This window comes from Eptesicus fuscus, chromosome 11 (assembly GCF_027574615.1).
Source record: "Eptesicus fuscus isolate TK198812 chromosome 11, DD_ASM_mEF_20220401, whole genome shotgun sequence".
NCBI lineage: Eukaryota > Metazoa > Chordata > Mammalia > Chiroptera > Vespertilionidae > Eptesicus > Eptesicus fuscus.
Window position 1 is genome coordinate 36,297,644 of NC_072483.1, and position 6,694 is coordinate 36,304,337.

The 6,694-nt window shown below is 44.0% G+C and overlaps 1 pseudogene; it reads right to left on the reverse strand.

The window, feature by feature from the left end:
• Positions 1–312: 312 nt before the first annotated feature.
• Positions 313–939, reverse strand: LOC103283517 (ER lumen protein-retaining receptor 3-like; annotated as a pseudogene).
• Between the last annotated feature and the right edge of the window lie 5,755 nt (positions 940–6,694).

A 6,694-nucleotide genomic window follows, 5' to 3' on the forward strand; every position in this document is an offset into this window, starting at 1 on the left:
CATTCCCTTTTAAAGTAGTCTTTTTTTTTTTTTTTTACCCATTTGTGAGTTAGGCACCTAAGGTTTCTTGGTGTTCCTATTGACATTGTATGGCACCATGTTTATGTAATTGGCACATGTTTTTCATTACCACTATAAAGGAGGTGTTATTGATGAAGTTTTATCTAGGTGGGATGATCAGGACTTTGTTGAAATCCATCCACACTAAACATTTTTCTGGCTTTAATTCTAACATTTGGTCTGAGTCAGGTATAAGTCACTCAGTAGGACATTTCAAATAGTTTGCTTTGAATCCTTGTTCTCCAAGGGCCCTCAAATTAGCATTGGAAAACTTATCTTCTCTCCTGTAAGTACTTGGGTCACATATACCAGTAAGTAAAAGAAGACACAATAGAGGATGGTTTGTACCACTTCAGACGCCACTATAATTTAGCCATAGAGATTTTCAGTCTGGTACCGCCTGATCCAGTTAGCTAGGTAGAGTGCCAGGTACAGCCCAAGAAATACCAGGTAGTAAAAGTAATGGTCTCAGCCTCTCCAGTCTTGCTGATTATGAAGAGCTGGGGCAGGATGGCCACTGATTCCAGGTAGATGGAGAAAGTCCAGAGGGTCTCCAGGGGAGTTCTCAAGGAAGGAGAGGCCAATCACAGAGACCAGAAGAAACTCCAGGTAGAATGTGTCATTCTTACTGTCAACCTTTTTCAAAACTTCTCATAGACCATGTACACTGTGACAGAGGCACGGAGAAGAAAAACCACCCCCTGACTGTTGAATATGAAGTTGATGAACAGGTCCAGATACCTGGTGGTGAAGAGGAGAGCGAAAGGATCTGACTCTTCCCAGAGAACCTGTGCAGTTCTTGGACTTACAGATCTTTCTCAGGAGCAAGATCACGGCCAGGAGGTGGCTCAGCTCTCTGAGGATATGGAATACGCTCATGGTCTAGCAAGCCAGCTGTAGATCCACACACAGACAACTCCTGTGAAACTTTCTGGCAGGCAAGACGGCTGCCACACCCCCTGCCCCACCAGTGGGCCCAGCCCACCCTCAGCTCTTACTCTGCCTGGAGGTCTCTGCTGGGCAGGGTGCTCTCAGCCAGGGAGTGATGTGGCCAGTAGTCTTTTCAAAAAATAATTTTTTATTTTTCAATTAAGTTGACATACAATATTATATTAGTTTCAGCTGTTCACCCCAGTGATGAGACATTACATAACTTACTAAGTGATCATTGTAGTAAATCTCATACCCACCTGACACCATACATATTATTATAATATGGTTGACTATATTCCCTAAGCTGTACTTTACATCCCCATGATTATTCTATACCAATTTGTACTTCTTAATCCCTTCACCTTTTCACCCAAAATGTTCTTTGTATCTATGAGTCTGTTTCAGTTCTAGTTGTTTGTTTGTTTGTTTTTTTAGATTCAATTGTTGATAGATGTGTTTCTATTGCCATTTTATTGTTCATATTTTTGAGTCTTTTTAAAGGACAGAGGTGGAGAAGCAAACAGTGATTAGAGGATGCAAAGCAGGTGAGTTTGTCTGAAATAAAGTTTAAGAGGGTAAGTGTGGCAATGTAGTGACAAAGAAAAAAGATAGTCGTGAAGCAGATAATGAAAAGCTCTATCTGCCAGGTTAAGAAGTTTGCACTTGATCTAGTGAACAGTGAGAAACAAAACTTTTTGAACAAGAAAAGGTTTTGGGAAGATTAGTATGCAATTCTTTTAAAACATATTTTTATTGATTTCAGAGAGGAAGGGAGAGGGAGAGGTAGATACATCAATGGATAAAAGAGAATCACTGATCAGCTGCCTCCTGCATGCCCCACAGTGGGAATCGAGCCCACAACCGGGCATGTACCCTGACTGGGAATCAAACCATGAACTCCTGGCTCATAGGCCAATGATCAACCACTGAGCCATGCTGGCTTGGCTAGTCTGCAATTCTTGACAGGATAGACTGGATGAAACTTTGAGATATGTCAGTCAGAATTATTTAGAACCATTTCAGAACTACAAAGGTACAAGTACCATGGGAGTATTGGCTATGTGGTATGCAATAAATAGTTGCTGAGTTAATTAATGGTTATGTTTTTCCTAATGGAAAATTCTGTAGTTATGAATTCCAAGTCAAATACAAGAGTTGACCAGGAGTTTTATAATTTATACACTGACAATATTTTCCATTTAGAATGCCTTGAAAATTTTCAAATCTATTTATAAATCCTGATGTCAGTTATAAGAAAAAAACTAATTTACAATTCATTATTCAGCTATTATTTTAGACTATAGAAGACAAGTATGTTGATAAAGGAAAGAATAGCAGGTTCTAAAGATGAATTGTGGTTCACACCTTTACTGGGCTCAGTAAAAATTCTTTGAATATAATCCAGTACATTGAGTTGCTATGTTAAAATAGTAGGAAAAATTGTATGCTTTCTAATTTTATGATAAAGAAATATTTTTAAATGTATCAATAAATAATTAACACATATAATTGTATATATTTAAAGTTTATAATTTGATGATATATCTATTGATAAGTCAATAAGTTATTGATCCATTGATAGATAGATTGGGAAATGACTACGAAGATTAAAATAATTATACTCTCAGGCCCAGCCAGTGTTGCTCAGTGGTTGAGTTTTGACATATGAAGCAGGAGGTTCAATTTTCAGGGCACATGCCCAGATTGTGGGCTCAACCCACATTGGAGGTAGTGCAGGAGGCAGCCAATCAATGATTCTCTCTCATCATTGATATTTCTATCTCTCTTTCTTTCCCCTTCCTCTCTGAAATAAAAAAAACATATATATTAAAAAAAGATCTACTCTCAGTAACTTTCAACTATACAATACCATATTATTAACTACTAGAGGCCTGGTGCACAAAATTCATGTGTCCCTCAGCCCAGCCAGCACCCTCTCCAATCTGGGACCCCTCAAGGGATGTCTGACTGCCCGTTTAGGCCCGATCCCAGTAGGGATGTCCTTTCACAATCCAGGACTGATGGCTCCCAACTGCTCGCCTGCCTGCCTTCCTGATTGCCCCTAACTGCTTCTGCCTGCCAGCCTGATCACCCCCTAACCACTCCCCTGCCAGACTGATTGATGCCTAACTGCTCCTCTGCCATCCTGTTTGATCCTAACTGCCCTCCCCTGCAGGCCTGATCATCCCTAACTGTCCTCCCTTGCAGGCCTGGTCACCCCTAACTGCCCTCACCTGCAGGCCATCTTGTGGTGGCCATCTTGTGATGACCATCTTGTGTCCACACATCTTGTGTGTTGGAGTGATGGTCAATTTGCATATTGCTCTTTTATTAGATAGGATAGAGGCCTGGTGCATGGGTGGGGGCCAGCTGGTTTTCCCTGAAGGGTGTCCCGGATCAGGGTGGGGGTTCCCTTAGGGCGTGGGGTGGCCTGGGCAAGGGGCCTGTGGTAGTTTGCAGGCCGGCCATGCCCCCTTGTGACCCAAGTGGAGGTCCTGGTATATGGGATTTATTTATCTTCTATAATTGAAACTTTGTAGCCTTGACTGGAGGCCTGGGCCTGCCAGGGTGTGCGGAAAGCTTGGCTTCCTCCATTGCAAGGGAAACCCAAGACTCCTGCTCACTCCGTGGCTGCAGCCATCTTGGTTGGGTTAATTTGCATACTCGCTCCTGATTGGCTGGTGGGCATGGCTTGTGGGTGTAGCAGAGTGATGGTTAATTTGCATATTACTCTTTTATTAGATAAGATAATAATAGTCATGATGCTGTACATTAGATCCTCAGAATTTACCCTTCTTATAACTGAAAAATTGTATGTTTTGACCTATGTCACCCTTCTCTCCAAAGGTTGGGAATGTGAACTGTTTTAACCACTATGAAATCAGCTTTTCTTTTGTCTTTCTCTGTCTGACATTTCACTTAGCACAATGTCCTACAGGTTCATCCAAGTTGTTGCAAATAGCAGGATTCCTTCCTCTTTTATAACTGAACTAGGAGCCCAGCATGTGAAATTGTGCGACACCGTCCACCCACCTGCTGCCCTGCCTTGACACTCGAACCTCTCCATGCAGAGCTCCAGCATGCCTGGTCCAGCCCCCGACCCCTCTAGCCTTCTCTGGCCACTTCAAGCCCCACCCTCAGTCCCTCGACTCGCCTCGGGCTGGTCCCGCCTTCTCTGGTTGCCTCTCTGCTTCCTCCCTATCTCTGGAGCAACATGGCGGCTCTGCCCCATCATGGCACCAGAGGAGAGCATGGAAGCCTCCTTCTTGCTGCACTATGCTCCTTCCCCTGGCAGGTGGTGGCGAGGCACTCTGAGTGCGAGCGGTGGGTGGTGAAGGAATGGTGAGGGGGATGATATGGGCTCTCACCCCCGCTATCCCGAGCACGGGATGGTCCCGCCTCCTCTGGCACCTCCCTGCTTCCGCCCTGTCTCTGGAGCAATGCCCCGCAGCATGCGCAGGCAGCCTCCTGCTGATAGGAGCTAATAAAGGAGCTAATGGTCCAGTCTTTATGCATTATGGTATCTTGACCATTAGCATATTAGCTCTTTATTAGTATAGATAATATTTTTTTCATTCATTCATTGGAGGACATTTAGGTTGCTTCCTTATTTTGGTTATCCTATCTAATAAAAGAGTAATATGCAAATTGACTGTCACTCCAACACACAAGATGGCTGCCCCCATGTGGTCAAAGATGGCTGCTTCCATGTGGACACAAGATGGCTGCCACAAGATGGCCAGCAGGGGAGGGTAGTTGGGAGGGAGCAGGCCTGCAATGGAAGGCAGTTGGGGGGCAATCAAGCCTGCAGGGAAGGGCAGTTGGGGGGGGACCCAGGCCTGCAGGAGAGGGCAGTTGGGGGGAACCAAGCCTGAAGGAGAGGGAAGTTGGGGGTGACCAGGCCTGCAGGGGAGGGCAGTTAGGGGTGACCAGGCTGGCAGGGGAGGGCAGTTAGGGGTGACCAGGCCTGCAGGGGAGTTGTGGGGTGGGGGAAACCAGACCAGCATGGGAGAGCAGTTCGGGGCGATGAGACTGGCAGGGGAGGGCAGTTAGGGGTGACTGGGTCAGAAGGGGAAGGCATTTGGGGGGGGACCAGGCCTGCAGGGGAAGGCAGTTAGGGGTGACCAGGCTGGCAGGAGAGGGCAGTTAGGGGCAATCGGGCTGGCAGGGGAGCAGTTAGGCATCAATAAGGCTGGCAGGGGAGTGGTTATGGGGTGATCAGGCTGGCAAGCAGAAGTGGTTAGGGGCAATCAGGAAGGCAGGCAGGCAAGCAGTTGGGAGTCAGCAGTCCTGGATTGTGAGAGGAATGTCCGACTGACCGTTTAGGCCCGATCCCAGTAGGATCGGGCCTAAACGGGCAGTTGGCCATCCCTCGCGGGGTCCCAGATTGGAGAGGGTGCAGGCTGGGCTGAGGGACACACACCCCCATGCATGAATTTCATGCACCGTGCCTATAGTATATGAATATGCTGCATAGATAATCTTTGAATACTGATTTCAGTTTCATTAGGTATATGCCCATGAGTGGAATTGCTAGGTCATATGGTAATTCAACTTTTAATTTTTTGAAAAACTATCATACTATTTTTCATAGTGTCTGAAACAGTTCACATTCCCATCAATAGTGGACAAGGATACCCTTTTCTCCACCTTTATCTCTTGTCTTCTTGATGATAGTGATTTTAACAGGTGTGAGATAATATCTCATTGTGGTTTTGATTTGCATTTCCCTGATTAGTGATGTTGAGCACCTTTTCATATGCCTATTGGTCATTTGTGTGTCTGCTTTGGAAAAAATGTCTACTGAGGTCATTTGTCCATTTTTAAACTGGATTATTTGCTTCTTTGCTACTAACTTATATGAGTTCTTTGTATATTTTGGATATTAACCACTTATCAAATATATGGTTTGAAAATATTTCCCAACCACATTTATTGAAGAGACTATTCTTTCTCCATGATGTGTTTTTGGCTCCCTTGTTGAATATCCGTGGATTGTATATGCATTGGTTCCACTGACCTATGTGCCTATTTTCATGTCAGTACCAATCTATTATAGCTTTGTAACATAGCTTGAACTAGGTAAATGTGATGCCTCCAGCTTTGCTCTTCTATCTCCGAACTGCTTTGGATATTTGGAGTATTTTGTGGTTCCATACACATTTTAGGATAGTTTTTTTTTTCTATTTCTGTGAAAAATATCATTGTAATTTTGATAGGGATTGCATTGAATCTGTAGATGGCTTCTAGTAGTATGCATATTTTCATAAGTTCTTCCAATTCAAGAATACAGGATACCTTTCTATTTATTAGTGTCACCTTCATTCTCTTTCATCAAAGTCTTATAGTGTACAGACTCCTCAGTTAAATTTATTTTTTAAGTATTTTAATATTTTAATGCCATTGTAAATGAGATTGCTTTCTTAATTTGTCTTTCAGATAGTTTGTTGTTAGTGTATAAAATGCAACTGATTTCTGTATGTTAATTTTGTTTATTATTAGGCTCAATAGAACCTTCCTATATAATAAAAGGCTAATATGCAAATCGACTGAAAGGCGGAGCGATCGGTTGCTATGATGAACACTGACCACTAGGGGGCAGATGCTCAACACAGGAGCTGTCCCCTGGTGGTCAATGTGCTCCCACAGGGGGAGTGCTGCTCAGCCAGAAGCCGGGCTCACGGCTGGTGAGTGCACCGGT